This window comes from Aotus nancymaae, unplaced genomic scaffold, assembly GCF_030222135.1.
Source record: "Aotus nancymaae isolate 86718 unplaced genomic scaffold, 86718_ANA_hifiasm-v0.15.2.pri h1tg000046l, whole genome shotgun sequence".
NCBI lineage: Eukaryota > Metazoa > Chordata > Mammalia > Primates > Aotidae > Aotus > Aotus nancymaae.
In genome coordinates this window covers 6,146,074-6,166,782 of record NW_026988460.1, presented here as the reverse complement: position 1 = coordinate 6,166,782, position 20,709 = coordinate 6,146,074, and the positions used below count along the sequence as shown (strand labels likewise).

The window sequence follows — 20,709 nt, the reverse complement described above, 5'->3', positions numbered from 1 at the left end:
AACATTCTGGATTTAAGCGATCCTCCCACTTCAGCCTCCTGATTAGCTGGGGAGGTTAAACACCACACCTGCTTAACTTTCGTATTTTTTGTAGAGGTGGGATTTTGCCATGTTGTTGAGACTGATCTTGAAATCCTGACCTTAAGTGATCCACCTGTCTTGGCCTCCCAAAGTGCTGGAATTATAGGCATGAGCCACCATGCTCAGCCCTCGTTTACCCCTTTTTAAGAACTCTATGAGTTAGATTTCATCCACCTCCATATTCCAGGTATAGAAACAGGAGCTCAGAAAGGTTACGTCCCTAGGTCACACAGCTGGTAGCAGGTACTAGTTCTGGGAATCAAACGTAAGTCTGCAGAGGGCCGTGTGACCTCCAGATCTGGGCTGTCTCCTTTCTGAGTCACCCACCACTACATTAGTCTGGTCTTAGGGAATAGTGGCCAAGGACATCCAAGTCCTGAGGCTGAAGAAGTTTGTAATAGATGCTGATTTCTTTGCCTCCCAATCTGGCCTGGCCCCAGAACTGGCTTATCCCGCCTCGCTCAAGGCAGATGCATCTTCCCCTTCCTACATTCCCGACAGAGTGATTTCCAGGGGATGGTGTGAAGGCCGCATTACGCAAAAGGCACCATTTTAGAACTCTAATAAATAGCTATTCAATTCAGTCAGCCAAATTAGGGAAGAATCACTCTAAGAATATCTGCTCCCTGCTGAGCTGATTTGAGTGTGACTATCTTGCTTCGTGGAAACCAGGCTGAGCAAAGGGAGGAGTTGCCGAGAAAGTTGAGGATTCTCCTTCTAAAGAGGCCTCAGGGATTAAATTAGTCACTTCTGAGGTCTCCTGTCGGACGAGTGATAGAATTTCATCAACTTGTCACTAGAGCCAGCAGAACATGATGTGCTAGATATCTTCCTGCTGTTCCCCTGCAGAGAGAAAGAGTGAAGAAAAGATTCATGTTTTATACCCTCAGGAGACTGGGGAGGGCAGGGGCAGCCCTCTCAGCCACTGTTTCCTTTCTTCTGGGAGTTGTGACAGGCAGTCTAACTATTGTCAGTAAACTCTCCAATAAAGGCACTGCGGCTCCTCAGCTTGCGCATGTTGGAGAAAGGGGAAAGGCACAACGTGTTCCCCGCCCCGTATCTTTGTATTCCTTAAGACAGCCTCACTGCTAGAACACAACAACCCCTCACGTCAGGGGCTTACTGGAATCAGGGCTTATTTCTCACTAAGGTCACAGCCCAATGCTGGTCAGCATGGTGGGGATGGAAACAGAGATCTGCTCCACTCACTCAGGGACCCAGGCTCCTTCTGCCTCGGGGTTCTACCATCTTTGAGGGTCACAGAGTCCTTCCCTGGATTATCTTCCAGATGAGGGAAGAAAGAGTGAAGGGTCACACAGGAGTTTTTTCAGGAAGGCCCTGAAGGGGTGTCCATCACTGCTGCCCCCATTCCACTGGTCACACCTCAGTCACATGGTCCCATCTAACCGCAGGAAATCCTGGGAAATATGGTCTAGCCGTGTCCCCAGGTAGAAAAAGAGTGAAATTTGGGGAACTTACAGCATCTCTCTGTTTCAGCCTCCACCTAAAATGACCAAGTCCCTATGCTGAGAAAATAAACAAGTCAATGACAACAGTAACAACCACAAAACAGATGGCACCAGCCCAGACATAGATGCTCCTCTATTCTTGAATATGGTAGTTATCCAACTCTAGAATCTAGGTCCTTGCTTCTTAAAATGAGTACAAAGCCAAAGCATACATAGAACTTCCAGGTAAACATAGGACACCATGTAGTTGTGTCAATTTTACCTGAAATTTTAAGAAATTTTAAAATACTGAATTTTAGCTTTCTTGAAAGATTTAGGCCCATGTGTATCCAATGTAACCAAGGGAAGTCAGAGGATTCCTGAGAGTCCTAGGTTTGTTGTCTTACATGTTTATGGCTTCCCTTATGGACATTTAGGAAAATGTCAAGGAGACTGAAACATTTGACTAAGTTGTGTCTTTACCATCCTTTCCTCAGTTCTAAGTCACAGGCATTCCAAACTAAATGGGGGAAAATGAGTTACGAGTCTACCCAAGACCTAATGATATTAGCAATTCATTTCTGAACCAACTATGAGTCAGATATTTTGCTAAGGGCTTGCATGTGTTCTGGTTATCTATTGCTAAATAGCAAATGATCCTAAAAGTTAGTGGCTAAAACAACCATTTTATTCTATCTCATGATTGTGTGGGTTAGGGATTCAGGCAGGGCTCAGCAGGGTGATTCTTGTGCTCTACAAGGGATCAACTGAGGTTGTTGGTAGTGTTAAACTGACAGGCTAGTTTGATGGCTTCACGATGGCTCTACTCAAATATCTGGCACTTTGGCACAGAAGGCCAGAAGACTGGAGTCAGCTGGATCTCCCTCTCACTTATGTGACAGCTCATGGCTCCAAGAACAAGTGTTCTAAGAGGTTCTAAGAGGGCTACACTAAAGCTGCAAGGCATCTTTGACCTAGCTTCAGAAGCCCCAGTGCATTACTTCAGCCACATTCTGTTGGCCAAGTGGGTCACTAAAGACAGCTCAGATTCCAGAGAGGAGAAGTAGACTCACTTTCAATGGGAAAAGTGACAAAGAATTTGCAGGCATCTCATTTAATCTTCACAGCATCTTCACGTGGCAGACGTTACTTTTATTCCCATTTTAGAGTCAAATAAAGTTTATTTACTGGTTACCGATACACAGAACCTCATAATCCACATGCTATCAAGAATTAGTACTCAAAAGCTTAATCTAAATGACTACTGAATAGACGAATCTATTTATAAAAACTTTCTTATCCCAATTAGTAACTTAGAACTTAAAATGAATGTACTAATATTTATAATAGCTAACTTGTTAAAAATGTACTATTTTCCCTTTACCTTCAATTCTCAGAACAATCCTGTATGCTTGTGTGGTAGATTGTATTATTGTTCAAGGCACTGGCATCTTCTCCATGTGAGAGGATTATACTTTCCATCTCATGGCTTTAGTCTTGGGTGTGTGATAAATTTTGGGCTATAAAGCATGAGTAGAGTTGATGTGTGCCACTTCCAAGCAGAAGCTTTAACAATCATTGTGTGGTTCTACCAGAATCTCTTTTTCTCTGGCATGAGATTGACAGTATCCCAAATATAGGCTTCTATGTCAATCGGTATTATGGGATGAAGATCACATGGAATGGAGCCACAGCCAACCCACAGTGGACATGTGTCTCTAATAAGCAATGGACTTTTGTTATTGCCAGCCACTGAGATTTTAAGATTGGTTGTTATTGCAGCATAACTTAGTCCAAGCTGACTGGTATTATTAGTTTTTCCATTATGTAGATGATGTTGAAACAAGTACAGAATAGTTAAATAACTTATCCACAGTCTAGCACTTAGCTCTAGGCTGTTTGATTCCAGAGCCCTCGATCTTAACTTCCAACCTTCTATATAACATGAAAATAAAGACTCAGGCAAGAATGGCCACATGCTTCAGTTGTGTATTTAGGTACCTAATGCCCAGATTGTATGATTTTTAGCTCACTGACAACAGCTTGTTTGCCAAAGGCACCACTGACTTTTGAGACAGAGGTACTGAGTTGTTGCAAGGCCTGAGGATACAGTTCAGTGACTTACTTCATCACAAGAGGGGGCAAAACTATATAAATATTTTTTGAGCATCCTACAGTATTTCATAATATTTATGAGGTTGACATCGCTTGGGATGATTTAGCCTTTCCTGGCCTGACATGTTTCTCTGCTATTTTCTTTCTAAGTAACAAGAAAAGAAGGAGAAAGTGAAATAGAGGCATGGCTATTCCGTGAATTACAAGGTGTCAAAGTATTATCTAGAGATTCCTTCTTTCTCAGAGTTGTGCAAAGTACTGCACACTTCTTAGCCTCTGGCTTTACTGGACAACAGTTGTATAAAAAGAAGAGGGAATGTCACAGTGATTAGGATGAGAGAACTGCATCTGGACAAGTGTCACAGTGGTTAGGATGAGGGGACTGTATATGAACTTGGAGTACTCTGGCAAGTCACCTAAGTGCTGGTTTTTGGAATCCATACTGTTCTGGGCACTTCCTTGGCGTGGAGTATTCCCCTTTGCCTCCTACTGATATGTAGTATATAATTTAAAATGATTGGCTGGGTGCAGTGGCTCATGTCTGTAATCCTGGCACTTTGGGAGGCTGAGGCAGGCAGATCATGATGTCAAGAGATTGAGACTGTCCAGGCCAACATGGTGAAACCCCGTCTCTACTAAAAATACAAAAAAATTAGCTGGGCGTGGTGGCGTGTGCCCATAGTCCCAGCTACTCAGGAGACTAAGGCAGAAGAATTGCTTGAACCCAGGAGGTGGAGGTTGCAGTGAGCCAAGATTACACCACTGCACTCCAGCCTGTGACAGAGCGTGACTCCATCTCAAAAAACAAAACAAAACAAAACAAAACAAAAACTTTTGGGCCGAAAGCAACGTAAGAATCAATTTAAAGAGGTTTTATGACAAAGAACATCTATTAGCTGGCATAACCAGAATCCTGGAAGTAGGGCAGTTCTAGAGTTGGTTAATTTAGCAGCTCAGTGACATCAGTAAAGACCCAGGTTCTTTCTTTTTGTTCTGCTGGCCTCAGATCATGAACTTGTCTTCTTAGGGTGGCTCCCCTCATGGTCCCAAGATGGCTACCGTAGTTCCTTGTGTAGAAAGCAATGTCTGCTCGTGAAAAAGGGAACTTGCTAGTCATATGCTGTCTTAACACCAGTTCCTTGAAATGGAAATTTGCGTGCAGAGAGTTTGTTGGAAGATGTTCTCAGGAACGACAGCTGTTGGGGAGTTAAGACAGGCAAGGTTGGCCAAAAGGAGGAGTTGAGCTATGATGTGACTGCAACAGAGGCCTCAGCTGAACTCACAGGGCCTTATGGAGCTGGGATGGAGCTTCAGAGTTTCCCAAACTGTGGCAAGAGGCTGGAGCTTTGTACCTCTGCATTGACTAGTCACTGGATGTGGGCTGACGCTGAGTGGGTGGTAGGCACTCCCAGCAGGTATGAGGAAAGTGTCTGTCTTGGAAGAGGATCTGGGTGGTACAGCTACAGCATCCACTATCCGTGCTTCTTAGGAGCTCAGGGATCACAATAAAGGAGGCTCTTTTTAGGTGTTTCGCATATGGCCTCTCATGTCCCCCTGGCCAGCACAGCATCTCATATCCATTTTTAAACGACATATTGGCAGAGGCAATGGCATTATCATGGTTGATTTTCACTGAGAAAGAGTCACTTTCTGTGTACAGCTCAGGCTTCTCTGAAAAAGGTGAACAAAATCAAGGCATGTTAAGGAAGAAGATGGTGGGTGGGATGGGTACTCAGTGACAGCAGGATCTGGTCCATGCAGGGACTATGTCATCCTGAGTATTTGTCTGATCTATTGATGCTGAACGCGGTGGAGGAAATCCCAGATAAGAAGTGCCTGGAAATGTCTACATCTTTCAATGCTTATCGGAAGAGCATATAATGAGAAGATAAAGAGCTACCGCCCACAGTAAGCCTCAAGCTGTAGTAGCGGTGGCAATATGGAAAGAAAGCCTTCTCTCTTTCACATACACTGAATCCAAAATGGTTCTTGTAGAGGTTGGCTGGTGGCCCCATTGTCCTGGCTCCAATGGAGTCCAGATGGCCCTTAAGCATCAGTAAAATCTCTTTGTGTGCAGACATGTTTGTCTCCTTATGTCACCCTACATCTTAGTTTGAGCTCCTCCTAGCACAGATTTTGAGACAAGGATTCAAATATAAGCAGTGTAGTTGGAGCTGGAGGTAGGGAAGTGGGGGTATGGCCCAGGAAAGGACTGGCTGTAGGGTTGCCAGATAAAGTACAGGAAGCCAGTTAAATTAGAAGATCACACAATGAATAATTTTTAAATACAATCATGTCCTATGCAATATTTTTCAGACAAATAAAGAATAGATTGTTTAATATGTGTCCCAAATATTGCCTGGAGCATACTTACACTACAAAAAAGAAATCAGTTTTATCTGAAATTCAAAGTTAACTGGGGATCCTGTAATTTTTATTTGTGAAATCTGACGATCCAAGATTACAGCCAATCATGAGTATGTGATTGAGTCAGCTGCTACTGAAGGTGACTATAGTTTTATCCTACTGTGGCCTCTGGGAACCAGTGTAGAGCACACATCGGGAGTTGGTTAATTTAGCAGCTCAGGAGGCAAGGGAGCTGGGATGTTTCACACCTACTCCACCAGTCTTTGGTTGAAAGCTTGGGTGGGGGCAGGGTGTTGGTTCTGTGGTGGTGATCTCTTGGCTCTTCTGAATTTCCCTGAGCACAGACAGAGAGGCCTTCCTTGTGTGACTCCTGAGAAAGCCCTCAAGAAAAGAGACAGAAGTCCTAACGGTTGACAGTCAGCTGATGGCTTCTGAAGTGGTAAGACTCAAGGGTATGAGCAGGGCACCTACAGTGCCCTGGGGCCTCATTTACAGAACAGATGTTCCAATACTAGAAACTGTTAGAAGCGCAGTCTTTGGTGTCAATAGATCTGGGTTGGAATCTTGATTCTACCAATGAGTATGTGAGCTTGGACCCATTATTTAACTTCTTAGCCCCATTTCCTCATCAGTAAAATGGGTCTAATGATATGTACTCCATCAGGTTATTGTGAAGATTAAAAGTAAAAAAGTATAGGCCAGGTGCAGTGGCTCACATCTGTAATCCTAGCACTTTGGGAGGCCGAGGCAGGTGGATCACTTGAGGTCAGGAGTTTGAGACCAGCCTGGTCAACGTGACAAAACCCCATCTCTACTAATAACACAACAAATTAGCAGGGCGTGGTGGTTCATGCCTGTAATCTCAGCTACTTGAGAGGTTGAGGCATGAGAATCACTTGAACCTAGGAGCTGAGGTCACGTCAGTGCACTCCAGGCTGGGTGACAGAGTGAAACTGTGTCTCAAAAAAAAAAAAAAAAAAGTAAAAAAGTATAAAACTACATACTATGCCTAATACCTAGTAAGTGTTAAAAAAAAAAAAAAAATCTGATCATGAAGATGTTAAAATCTACAGGCTTTGAGGTCAGACAGACCTGAACTTGAATCTTAACTCTACCATCTACCAGCTGGTGGCCCTGGGCAAGCTACATCACCTCTTGGTCTCAGGTTTTCTTATTTGTAAAAGGTGGATGACATTCACCTCCTAACTGTTGTGAGATTGGAAAGGAATGAAAGATATTAAGTGTTCAGTGTCTGGCACAGTACAGACAATCACATCAATGTGTGCTTGCACTGTTATTCCTTCCAGAGGCATGAGGAAGAGATGAATTCATCACTGAGTGGTCCATGCCTAATCTGAGATGCAACTCTGCTCAAGTCTATCCAGATAGTTAATGGAATTCATAGATGGGATGAATTAAGCCTATGGTAGGGCTGGGATTTCGGAGGAGAGGAAATCCAGGTAGTTGTTAGGCATTGCCATCCTTCTGGGAATAGGTCCCCACCCTCTTGAATTTAGGCACAGCCACGCGACTTGCTTTGGCCAATAAAATGTGAGAGAAGTGAGTGGTACTTCCAGGTGGAAGCTCCAGTGGCGAATGCATGCTTGGTCTGTGCACCACATGTGCTATGCCCGCTGTGTATTTTCCCCTCCCTGATGATCAGTGAAGGCTGTGATGGTGGAAGCTGGGACCCTGGGTTCCTGACTGGGGCTGGCATGGCGCAGGGCCCTCAGACAACTCCTGATGGACATACAGTGTGCATGAGAAGCAATCTTCACTATTTGAGGGTTGTTTGTTTCCACGTAGTGACTTTGCCCAGGGATCAGCAAAGTGATGCTGGCCAAATGATGGGAGCACAGCCATGCGGATTTACTTACTGTGTATGGCTGCTGTCACACTACAAAGGCATAGCTGAGTAGTTGCAACAGAGATCATCTGGCCCTCAAAGCCTAAAGCACCTACTAAGTGGTCCTCTATAGGAAGAGTTTACTGAGTAGCCTATCCTGACTGACGTAGGGGTTATTCATCTTCCACTCTATCTCACCTGGGATTCTACATTTCCAAGAAGCTCCCAGGAAATGTTGATACTGCTGGTTGGTCTGTGGACCCTCTTTTGAGTAGTGAGGCTCCAGGACAAGTTTTCTCAATCTCAGCAGTATTGACATTTTGGGCCAGATAATTCTGTGTTGTGGGGGCTGCCCCATGCATTAGAGGTTGTTTATAGCAACATCCTGGTTTCTACCCATGAGATGTCAAGAGTTTCCCCCTAAGCTGTGACAACCAAAAGTGTCTCCAGACATTGCCAAGTGTCCCCTGGGGTGCAAACTGCCCCTAGATGGGAACCACTGCTCTAGGGAATCTCCAGTAAGCTCACAATTCTCTGGGGTCTTGATAAGAAACCCTTGGCAAAAGGCTTGGAATATCTCCTGTCTGTTTGATCTCAAGAATGATGGAAACAGTGCAGATAATGGAGAAGTGCTGAGTCAGATGGGAAGAGCCAGGGTCAAGGGACATGCAGAGGATGCCAGGAACGAAAACAATGAAGTCAGTTATACTCTTCTGCTCTGCTTTGAGTAATGTGTACTTTTTAAACGTTTCACTAGAAAACTTGGATAAGATAGGTGGTTAAGTATCACTGCTTAGGAAGTTTAGAGTCTGGAAAAACAATTCTAATTTGAAGGCTTCCTCACGGATGGCTAAGAGCCTTCCCAGGTGTGCCTGCCAGCCAGACATTTGCACTGGGGCCATCCCAGCCTCTTCTGCCGCACTCTTTCCCAACACAGTGCTGCCCTGTGGGATCGGGCAGCTGCCCGTTGTCTTCACTCCTCCCTCATTTTAGAAGAGACAAGGGGAAACGTTATCACACGCCACCCTTGCTGTGTCGTCCCAGGGGCATGCTGACTAGGTAAATCAGAGGTGGCCGCTGCTGTGCAGACCGAGGGTTCTTTGAAATCAGGGGAAAGAATTGTTAACCTGTCTCAGTTTTTACAGTTCGCATCTGACCACAAGAAGAAAATCCTAAGTCTGTGCATATTTTTTTGTAGACCCTTTGACATAAAATGTGGTTTATTATTGTATTCATTTTTCTGGCTTGTCTAAAATTACAAGAGCCATACATAGTTATTATTTTGTGATTTAAAACAGTACAGAAATGGGTACAGTTAAGAGAGAAGCCCTTCTCACTTCCCTCCAATCCCACATCTCAGTATGAAACACTGTGACGAGGTTGGGTATGATCCCTCCAGAGAGTTCTACGTATTTAATACACGTGTAGTGTTTACATACAAGATCATACTGCACATGTATAAGATGGTTCTGCTTTACTGTTTTCTTTTCATATCAGGGCCAGGGGTGCAGAATTTAAGGAGGCACCTACTCTCAGGCTCATATTAGCATAGGGACATGGTTTGCGCAACCCTGACAGTGAAAAAGTCCTTAAACTTTGTGTCCCAGGTAGCTCACTCTTAAGGAAGTAATACTTTTCTGTATGTCCTGGTCCTCCCTGCTTAGCATATCTTGGATAGCTATGTCAGTTTAACAGCCCTACTTCATTTTTTTTCATAATGCAGTTTAAAGGTAACTATTGCCAGGTGTGATGCCTTGTGCCTGTAGTCCCAGCACTTTGGGAGGCCAAGACAGGAGGGTCACCTGAGCCCAGGAATTTGAGACCAGTCTGGGCAACATGGCAAAACTGTGTCTCTACAAAAAATAAATAAATAAATAAATTTAGCTGGGCATGGTGGTGAGTGCCTGTGGTCCCAGCTACTTGGGAGGCTGAGGTGGGAGGATTGCTTGAGCCTGGGAGGTCAAGGCTGCCGTGAGCTGTGATCACACCACTGCACTCCAGCCTGGGTGACAGAGTGAGACCCTATCTCAAAAAGAAAACAGAAAAACGCAAAAATAAAGGGTAACTTTTGCCTTAGTTTCATTTTTGTCTACCTAGTATGATACCAACAAAGCAATTTGGACATAGCCTTTGCTGCTGTCTAGCCTCTGCTACCTTCTAGAGACTTCTATACCTGTGTTGCTTGGCTCCGTAGCCCCTTCCTTGAGCTGCCCAGGTTAATGGGTAAAGGGGACAGTGGTAAGAAGCTGAGAGGCAAAGTAGACTTAAGTCAGAAAAGGCTCAAGCTACTTGGAAAAAGAAGGTGCACGAGGTGAGAGAAAGGGGCAAGAGGGGTGCTTTAGGAAGAGGCAGAGAAAGGAGAGTTGGGGGGAGTAGCTGCTTCCACAAGTGAGAATTTGAGAAAAGAAATGTGAAGAGGAAGTGTAGCCCACGTTCCAGGGTTGATTCAAGTGTTCTTGGAGGAGGAATGTGCATCACTCCTCAAGGTGTTCTGGAGTTGGGTTTGTTTAATGGGGCGCATCATGGCTTAGAGCCCAGCCCCAAGACTAATTGACCATAACTGGGTTACCTGTGTCTGTTTGGTAAAGTTGGAGTGGGATCACAAGCCTGGGAGGGTTACTCATTTTTCAAATAATCAGCTCTCTTACCAATAGGGAGTTTTTTTTTTTTTTTTTTTTTAACTTTTATTTAGGTTCGGGGTACACGTGCAGGTTTGTTATATAGGTAAACTGTATGTCATAGAGGTTTTGCGTACAGATTATTTCATCACCCAGGTACTAAGCATACTACCCAATAGATCTTTTTTCTGATCCTCTCCTCTTCCCACCCTCCACCTTCTGATAGGCCCCAGTGCGTTATTTCCTCCTATGTGTTCTCATCATTTAGCTCCCACTTATAAGTGAGAACATGTGGTATTTGGTCTTTTGTTCCTGCATCAGTTTACTGAGAATAATGGCCTCCAGCTCCATCCATGTGATTGCAAAGGACGTGATCCTGTTCTTTTTTATAGCTACATAGTATTCCATGGTATCTGTGACCACATTTTCTTTATACAGTCTACTAGATCTACACTGATGGGCATTTAGGTTGATTCCATGTCTTTGCTATTGTGTTGCAATGAACATATGTATGCATGTGTCTTTATGGTAGAAAGATTTATATTTCTTTGGGCATATGCCCAGTAATGGGATTGCTGAGTGGAATGGTTATTCTGTTTTACTGCTTTCCATAATGGCTGAATTAATTTACATTCCCACCAGCAGTCATAAGTTTCTCCACAACCTCACAAGCATCTATTATTTTTTGACTCTTTTTTTTTTTTGAGACGGAGTTTCACTCTTGTTACCCAGGCTGGAGTGCAATGGCGCGATCTCGGCTCACCGCAACCTCCGCCTCCTGGGTTCAGGCAATTCTCCTGCCTCAGCCTTCTGAGTAGCTGGGATTACAGGCACGCGCCACCATGCCCAGCTAATTTTTTGTATTAGTAGAGACGAGGTTTCACCATATTGACCAGGATGGTCTCAATCTCTTGACCTCGTGATCCACCCGCCTTGGCCTCCCAAAGTGCTGGGATTACAGGCTTGAGCCACCGCGCCCGGCCTATTTTTTGACTCTTTAATAATCACCATTCTGGCTGGTGTGAGATGGTATCTCATTGTGGTTTTGATTTGCGTTTCTCTAATGATTAGTGATATTGAACATTTTTTCATATGCTTGTTGGCGGCATGTAAGTCTTCTTTTGAAAAGCATCTGTTCATGTCCTTCACCCACTTTTTAATGATTTTTGATTGTGAATTTGTGTGAGTTCCTTATAGACTAGATATTAGACCTTTGTCGGATGCATAGTTTGCAAATAATGTGGGGTCCTAGGCCACTTTGAGGAGTTTGGAAATCCACAAACCTATTCCTCAGAACAATGCAGGTGAGCAAATACACACAACATTTTGCCAACGGTTTTTAGGGGATTTTGAATTTAGAAGCCCAACCTCAGCCCCTGTGTCATGGATGCTGAGGAGGGCTCTGCCTGACACCGCAGTTCCAGTCACCTGCAAATCAGCTCATACTGAAAATATGCCCAATCAGCGACCACATTACAGTCTCCAAGGGTGCCTTGTGGAGGCAGATACAAACTTGAAACCTGCATATTCCAGAGTCTTGGCCTCTCCGGCTTGACAGTAAGAGGAATACTCGGGAGTTTGGTGGACATTTCTGACACAGAAATCTTACGATGGGAGTTTGCCTCTGAAATCCCAGTTGGAGACCATTAGTGGGGCGATTTGCAGCTCCTTGCTTTGCTAGGTGTGCCAAGAGTGGTTCTGTTTTTAGGAGGTAGCCATCCAGGACTGAGAAGGGGCAGTCTAGGAGAATCTAAGCCCCAGTGAAGGATACCAAGTAGAAGATGAAGAATGATGAAGATGTAAATTCTTGGTGTCTGAAAGAAGCCTGAAAGACTAGAGGCTAAGACCAGCCTTCAAAAGTTGTAACAGAAGACTAAGTGGCGTTTTCTCCCATCATCTCAGACGGGCTGACAGTGGCACAGAGCTAGAGAGATTTCTGTACCACCGTGGGGGTAGGGGAGAACAGGGAGGCAGCATTCTGTCCTCAGGCCCGACAAGGTTGGCAAAATGGACCCTATTGCTGCTAATCATCATTACTGCCTTTCCACTCTCTATCAGTTTAAAAGAACAAAATGAGAGGGGAGAGTCCTGTGGCTTTGGAGGGAGCACAATTCTCCTCCTTCATCTCTTTCTTTCTTTTCCTTCAGCTCTTTCTTTTTCTTCCTTCTTCTTTTCCTTCTCCTTTTATTCCTCCTCCACTTCCTCCTCCCTCTCCTCCCCCCACACCTGTTAAAGCTATTCTAACCTCACTGGGGAAAGGAGGGGGACTGTGCTTTCTGAGGCCAAGCAAAAGGAATTGGAAGACAATCATGGTTTGTCTTAGTTCCACTTCTTTTAGATGCAGGCTCTGAGACAAGGCATTTACTGCAATTAATTTGTTTAGGAGGGGATTCCAGGCAACACTGATAGGAGAAATGGGAAAGTGAGTCAGGGAAGGGAAGAGGCCACACTCTTCAGTGTGTCACAGAGCAAAGTATCACTACCAGCAATAGGAGCTTAATCCCACTGGGGACCTCTGACAGTCAACAGAGACCATGCCTTCCGAGATATTACTCATAGGGGCTGGGATATTGATTCAACAACTCTGGAGAGCCCTTGATTGCCTCCTGGTCTTGAAAGGTGTTAATTCCCTGGTTAATTTCAGCCTGCTGGTTGCACCGGCAGAGTGGGCTCCAATCCTCAGAGGAAGCCCCCAGGCAAAGAGGCAAGGAGACACAGGTGCTGGCCAACGAAGTTAGGTCGACACATTATTTGATTCCATTCATAGCAAGTTCAGAGAGAAGCAAAACAAATCTATGGTGTTAGAAGTCAAGACAGCGGGTACCTTGTGAGGGGATGATTATAGGAAGGTTTCTAAGATTCTGATCTTGTTTGTTTATTGATCTGACTTTGCACAGATGTGTTCATTTCATGCAAATTCATTGACCTATATACTTGTGATCAGTGTACTTTTCTACATGTCTTTTATACTTAAATACATTTACAAAAATACGAAGTCTTATTTCTTGGGATGGACTTTCTCTAGTAACTGAAAAGTTCCAGAATTGAACCAAGATGTCACCAAGGGAGACATTACCCAAAGGAAAGTGGGAATTCAGCTGAGCAGAGATGAGGACGGCAACATCCAGACATGACAAATGACCTGTCACTCCAACAGAAACCACTAGGATCAAACACAAAGAAAGGAAATGGGTGGGAAGAAGTCAATTTTGAGATTACTTCCCACCCAGCCCCAATAAACTACGATTTCTTGAAAAACCAGTTGCAAATGTTTGGCAGCAGCTTTGCCAAGAAAGTCCTCTGAGAAGGGATTCCAGATGGGTAGGATGTTTTCCCAATGAGTCTCTTGTCTGCAGGCTCCAGGGAGACCTGGCAGGGGCCGGCGTTGCAGCCAAACACACATGAGGGACCCATGGGCTTCTTCAAACTTCCCACTAAATGTTGTGATTAACCACGCTGTGGCTCCAATTAGATCAAATAAAAGCAACATGTTAAAAGAATAGCAGCAGGAGGTAATGTGCATATCATTAAAGAACAAGTTACAAATATGTGTCCTTTGGTGAGCCTAATAGAGACATGTCGCATGGAGCTGAGACAAATGCTGAGTCTGCTGGTTTGAGGTTGCACCCTGAGTTTGCCATGGGTTGGGAGCTGGGTAGATATTAGCAAGAATGTGATTAAGGAATAATAGCTATTTTTTAGGGCTTCCTATGTACCAGACAGTGTGTAAAGTGCTTTGCATGCAATAGTAATGAAGTAGGTTGTATTTATTCCATTTTATGCTGAAGAAACTGAGGTCCCAAGCAGATGGGAGAATGGATAAATGTTAAACAGTTAACCAGTGGCTGGGTCTGCCTGAGTCCAAAGTCCACCTGATTTTTATTTGTTATTAAAATTGAGGTATAACTTACATATAGGAAGATATGGACATCTTAAGCGTAAGAAACTGTTACCTATGTGTACAACTATGCAGCCACCACCCAGGTCAAGCTATGGAGCATCCCTGACATTCCAGAAGGTTCTCCCATGCCTCTTTTTCAGTCACTATCACCCCCAAGGAAAGTGCTGCTCTGATTTCTCTCACCACAGATTAGTTTTGCCTGTCCTTGAACTTCATAGGTGGCAGTCTACAGTCTGTGCTGTTTTATATTTAGCCTCTTACACTCAACATGTTTTTGAGATTGAGCCATATGTACACTGCTTGAATTAGTAGCTCATTCATTTTTCATTGCTGAGTAGTATCCCACTGTAGAAATATACTGCATTTATTGATTTGTTCTGCTGATAGGTATTCAGATTGTTTCCAGTTTTTAAGACAGAGTGCTTTTAACCACACATATTTCACTGTAGATTGATGAAGGCAGCTGGGTTACTTTTTTGTTTGAGACGGAGTCTCACTCTGTCACCCAGGCTGGAGTGCAGTGGCATGATTTCTGCTCACTGCAACCTCCTCCTCCTGGGTTCAGGCAATTCTCATGCCTCAGCCTCCTCAGTAGCTGGGATTACAGGCATGAACCAACACACCTGGCTAATTTTTGTGTTTTTAGTAGAGGCGGGGTTTCACCATGTTGGCCAGGCTGGTCTCGAACTCCTGCCTGCCACGGCCTCCCAAAGTGTTAGAATTACAGGCGTGAGCCACCACACCTGGCCAGCTGAGTTACTTGTAATAGTCGGGAAGGGGCACTTACCTGAAAAAAGAAGGTTTCAGAGGTCACAACTGTGAGCAGTAAAGCTAAGAAAAAAATGAAAGCTGAACGGGATCCTCTTATTCAGCGATTTCTACACGGCTCCCTCCCTCGAGTCTTTCATTCAGGCCTGTGCTCAGATGTTGCATCCTGCATATAATGGCACCTCCTAACAGATGAAATGATGGCATAGGCATGCAATCTGCAAAATCCATAGCGCAGGAAATTCTAGAGGATAAATGACCTGGCCATTTCAACAAAAATCTGCAAGAAACAAAAATGAAGAAAGGAAATGGGTAAGAACCTAAAGGCTGAAAGAGATTTGTTTGAATCTGAATTTAAGTAAGGTTCAGAGTGTGTAAAAATATTTGCGACAATGGAGAGGTATGAACACTGATAGGCTAGGAGAGCATATGAAGGAGTCCTGGTTATTTTTTAAGTGTGATAATGGCATTGAGGTTATTTTTTGTGAAAAAGAAAAAAGTCTCTCTCTCTCTCTCTCTTTTTTTTTGAGATGGAGTTTTGCTCTTGTTGCCCAGGGTGAATGGAGTGCAGTGGCATGATCTCGGCTCATGGCAACTCCGCCTCCCAGGTTCAAGTGATTTTCCTGCCTCAGCCTCCTGGGATTGCAGGCATGTGCCACCATGCCCAGCTAATTTTGTAGTTTTAGTAGACTCAGGGTTTCTTCATGTTGGTCAGGCTGGTCTCTAACTCTTGACCTCAGGTGATCCTCCCACCTCGGTCTCCCAAAGTGCTGGGATCACAGGCGTGAGCCACTGCGCCCAGCCTAAAAGTCTCTATCTTTTAGAGTTAAAATAAATGTCGCCCCTCCATCTTCACACTCTATCTTGCTTACCTTGTGAGGGGAGGAAAGATTTCTTTCCTCACCCATTGCTAGGTTTATGGCTGAGATCTCTATAATAAAAGACAGATTCATAAGAGAAAAGCATAGAAATTTATTTAATATAGTTTATATGACCTAAGAGCCTTTAGAAGTGAAAGACCACAAAAAACAACAGTGAGGAAATCTGTATTTTTATGCTAAGTTTGAAGAAGAGGTGGACAGTCCCAGAGAAGTATGATTGGACAAAGGTGGTATGATGTAGTGATAATAACCTCGGGGCTTGTTTGTTCAGATTCTTCGCTGAATCCCTGTGTCATGGACTTTCCTTTCCTCTGTTTATGAGGTGGGCACTGCCCACATGGGTAGTATTCCACTGTATTCCAGTGAGGCTTCTATGACTGACTTCAGCAGAAGGTCAGAGGATTCTTTGATGTTTGATAGTGTGCTTCAGGGGAGATGGGTGGGGGTCAGAGAGACCTTCCCGCTTCTGTGGTTTTCTCAAATGCCAAGATACTCTATTTTGGGGTAGCACATCCTAAACCCCAGCACCTGCCTGATGTTACTTACTAGCTCTCATTTTCCCCTGACACGTTTCCTTTTTGCTTTCTTGCCTGGAAGTTTTGTAAAGGCAAGACCTTCATCTTATTCACAGCAGTTGATTCTATCGCCTTGTACGGAACCTGACACATAGAAGGTGCTCAATAAATATTTGTTGAATGGATGCATGAAGTGTTTGAGCAAGGTTCCCCTGCAAGTAAAATGTCAAAGAATTGAGAAACAGAAGGAAACCGTGAAGCCTGGGGACATGGTTTCTGAAATCAGGTTCTTGTTTTTTCACAGTGCAAAGCGCTGGCTGTGAAAGGCAGCTTTGTTAGAACTATTTATGAAACTCTCACTTGTGCCTGATTGGGGTGAGACAAAAATCAACCTCCGTAAAGGACCCCCAGCTTGAGCTGTGGCTGCCGCGCTACGGGCTTGTAGCTGGGGTCAACAGGAAGCCTACGACAGGGGCATGGGCTGCCGCAGTTGAAGATGCACCTGTCATTATTTAATTAAATCATCTTGGGCATGTCCCTTAACCTCTCTGAGCCTCAGTTTCACCTATGGTAAAGGAGGTCGATCATACATCCACCCACAGGGGTTCTGAGAGAAGCAAAGGACCAGCCGGTCCCAAGGAACTGCATTTGATAGTCCCCCTCCTCCCCCCACCCTACCCCTTCCCCAGGTGATTCTCAAGCTGGTGTCCCTGGGACCACCCTTGGAGAAACCCCACCGATCAGAGTCACTTGAAACACAGAAGAAAAGATTCTAAAGTTGTGCCTAAATCAAAAATTGCTAACAAACTGCCTTTGAAAATTATCTGGGAAGGGACCTCCCTGGAGAGGATGACCATCTCTCCATGAGGTCAACACAGACAGTGCTTCCTTCAGTGCTGGAACAGACCATGGTGCTTTCCCTGGGCCCAGATTAACGGGGTGACATGAGGCTCACCCCCCCACCGCCCCTTATGGGAAGACACTGTCACTGAGCAGGGCTCGGAGAAACTGGGACCCAGTGGTTGGCACAGCCAGGTTCTGAACTTGGGCCATCTGGCCCCAGAACCAGGGTCCTAACTCCTGTGCAGTGTGGATGTTCAAGAGGACCTCCATAGACCAGCAGCGCTTGGGTTAAAGCAGCGTTAGGGCTGTGTCTGGGCGTGGCGAGCACGCGGAGGTGAAGAGGGGAGGAGTGAGGTGTGCAGCGCAGCAGAGATAACCACAGAAACCACAGTGAGAGAGGCCTGGGCCTTCGCCAGGCTTCAGTGGCCTCTGGTCCCATGGGCAGGACTAGGCTTTGACTAAAAACTGGCTCAGCCACCAGTCCTTGACCCAAGCTGCTCACAAATCAGAGAGGCTGGCTGCCTTGTTTCCTCTGCTTGTTTCTTTTCTTTTTCTTCTTGGTTATAGGCATTGCACAGTGTTGGTATAGCTCAGAAGGAGACCCCAGGACAAGGAAAAGGTCTGCACGATCCCCAGCTGACCATCAACAGGGACCTGCCTTGGGTCAGAAAGGACCTGCCCAGACACGTCCGCACATCCTCTGAGGCTGGGGAGGAGGAGGCAGGATTGCTGGCTTCCCTCCAGACTCTGCAACCACTTCCCCTCCTCCCTCTCTCCTGCTATTAAATTTAGGTCTCTTTCTGGAATGTTCTAAGCCTTTTTAAAGGCAGCAACACACTCTGTTCCTGTGTTGGCTGTTAGCTCTGAGAAACTGGGAATGAATTGCCAAATAACTGCCGATGGCTTTGAGCCTGGACTCTGGGCTCGGCATCCTCCTAGGCCCACCCCTGGCATGAGTCATTGGTCCTCGGAAGGACTTCTCCCTCCTAAGACCCCTGAGCTGCTCAGGTGTGGCTGTAAAAGCTGGCCTCAGCATGGCTCCTGTCTCTACCCACCTCCTGATCACCCTGCTCCTCACCCCACGGTCCTCTCCCTGATGCCAGCTCATTCATTCCATCAGTCTCTGTCACAGACCCCAACAGGCTCTGCCTGGGCAGGCTGATCCCACCCTAATGGTTTCCAACACCTGCCGGCTTTGCCTGAGGGTTCTCTCTGGCTGCCTCAGCCAGCCCAGCCTCTGGTACAAGCTGGACCAGAAGTTCCAGGGTGATACCCCCTCCAGCTGTGCCTGGCGGACACACACCCCAGCTACCATGCCCCTCCATGGGGATCACTAAGGTGTGTTCCACTCTCCACACTGCAGACCCCAGTTCCCCACAGACACACCCTGGAGGGCTTTTCTCCCTTCCCTGTCTCACTTCCCCTCTGTTACTGGGTCAACTAACAACTTGTACTGACACCTGTGTCAGTGGGAACTCAACCTTGGGAGTGCCTTTCAGATGCTTAACACATACTCATGGTCAGCCAGGTAGCTAACCTCTTGTGCCTCTCTTAGACAAAAGAGGTGTGACCGCAAACAGACAGACCTGACCCCAGACATCGCAGAGGTCAGCCTCACAGACACAAGGGCTGTTGAAGTACTATTACCAAATTTGCAATTTGCTTTTAAAAGATTTGAGTTCCTACTGTGGGCCAAGCAGTGTGCCAGGCTCTGGTGATATGGGGTTGGGCAAATTAGACAAGGACTTCCTTTACTGGGGCATACATGCTGATGGAACCATCCAATAACTAAGAAAGAAAATGTCAGTTATAAGTGTTATGCAGAGTGTAATGTGTACTTTAGGTGCTTAGGGAAAGTCATGTTTAGGCTGAGCTATGAATACAAAGGAGCCAAGTGGAAAAAGATAAGACAGATGGGCCGGGCTTGGTGGCTCATGCCTGTAATCCCAGCACTTTGGGAGGTTGAGGTGGGTGAGTTGCTTGAGCCCAGATGTTTGAGATCAGCCTGATAATGTGGTGAGACATTGTCTCTATAGAAAATGTAAAAATGAGCCAGGAATGATGGTGTGCACCTGTAGTCCCAGCTACTCAGGAGGCTGAGGTGGGAGGATCATAACCCCGAGAGGTTGAGGCTGCAGTGAGCCATGATTGCACCATGACACTCCAGCATGGGCAACAGAATAAGATACTGTCTCAAAAAAAAAAAAAAAAGGAGACCACAGATAGAGGGAGCAAAAGCATGAAAGTGGGAAGTTTTCTCAGAGTGCTGTGAATGGAGTGGTTTTCTGGAAGCCGGGCAGTGACTAAGGGCAGTGCCTGGTACAGGGTATAGGCTTCACCAAAAGAGCCAACTTGGTCTTGGGATTAGGGCAGAACTCTCTGCAGAAGTAAGGAGACATAAATGTGAAGAATCAGAAGGAGTAATTGAGGACTAGGAAGAGAAAGAGACTTTCAGGCAGAGAGAACAGCACATGTAGAGGCCCTGAGGCTAGAGGCTGCCCAGTCCATTTTGACTGGCTAAATAGGAATGAAGGGGTAGAGGGCTCAAGATAAGGCTGGAGGGGTAGTGCAATTAATAATATTATTGTTCAGCAAATGTTCACTCTTCTCCCTGCCCATTTAGGGAAGAGGATACTTCCCCTGCCCCACTGATTTGAGTCTCGTCCTTGTGACTTGCTTGAGTCAATAGAATATGAGCAACTACAACAAAAGCCGAGGCTTGAAGTATGCAGTTGAACTTGGTCTCTGGCATTCCCACCGTCACTATGAAAAGAGCATATTCTGGTTAGCAAGTGAAGCAGACTGAGGTCGATCCTCAGCCTGGAGCTAACTGAACCATACAGTCAGTGGAAAGAATCAATAGTTATTTTAAGCCACCAAATGTTGAGGTTGTTACACAGCATTGTTTTGGTAATAACTGACTAATACAAATGGGTAGGGAACTGATCCTGCAGGGAGGCCACTAAAAAGTTATGTAGGAAGCTCTTGCTTCCAACTCAAGTTAGTCAGCTGGGTTGGGAGATTACTTTTATGCAGTTGTCCCGCAAAGATGATGTAGTGCAGATCAATGAATAATTTATGGGAAGCTGAAAAGTTACCTTTTGGATGAGACCAAGGATCCAGGCTGCTGAGAATAAGCCTTCATATGACACAAATCCTAAGCTTGGCCTTCCTCATCAGTCCCAGGTAAAAGGACCATCTGTGTGCATGGCGTAGGATGTTTAGCATGAAGTTGGGTCAGGCTGTTGTTTCCAAGGTGAACTCCTTGTGGGCAAAGATTTAACCGTGGACAGAAGTGCAGGTAAATATGCTGACAGACATGAGAG

General features: G+C 45.3%; 1 long non-coding RNA gene across 1 annotated transcript in view; it reads right to left on the bottom strand.

The window, feature by feature from the left end:
- Positions 1-733: 733 nt before the first annotated feature.
- Positions 734-20,709, bottom strand: part of LOC135268899 (uncharacterized) — a 43,798-nt gene continuing 23,822 nt past the window's right edge. The window contains exons 2-3 of the long non-coding RNA XR_010337250.1: positions 15,164-15,424; positions 734-924 (exon numbers count right to left, since the gene is read on the bottom strand). This is a non-coding gene — a long non-coding RNA (uncharacterized LOC135268899). The remainder of the gene's footprint in view (positions 925-15,163; positions 15,425-20,709) is intronic.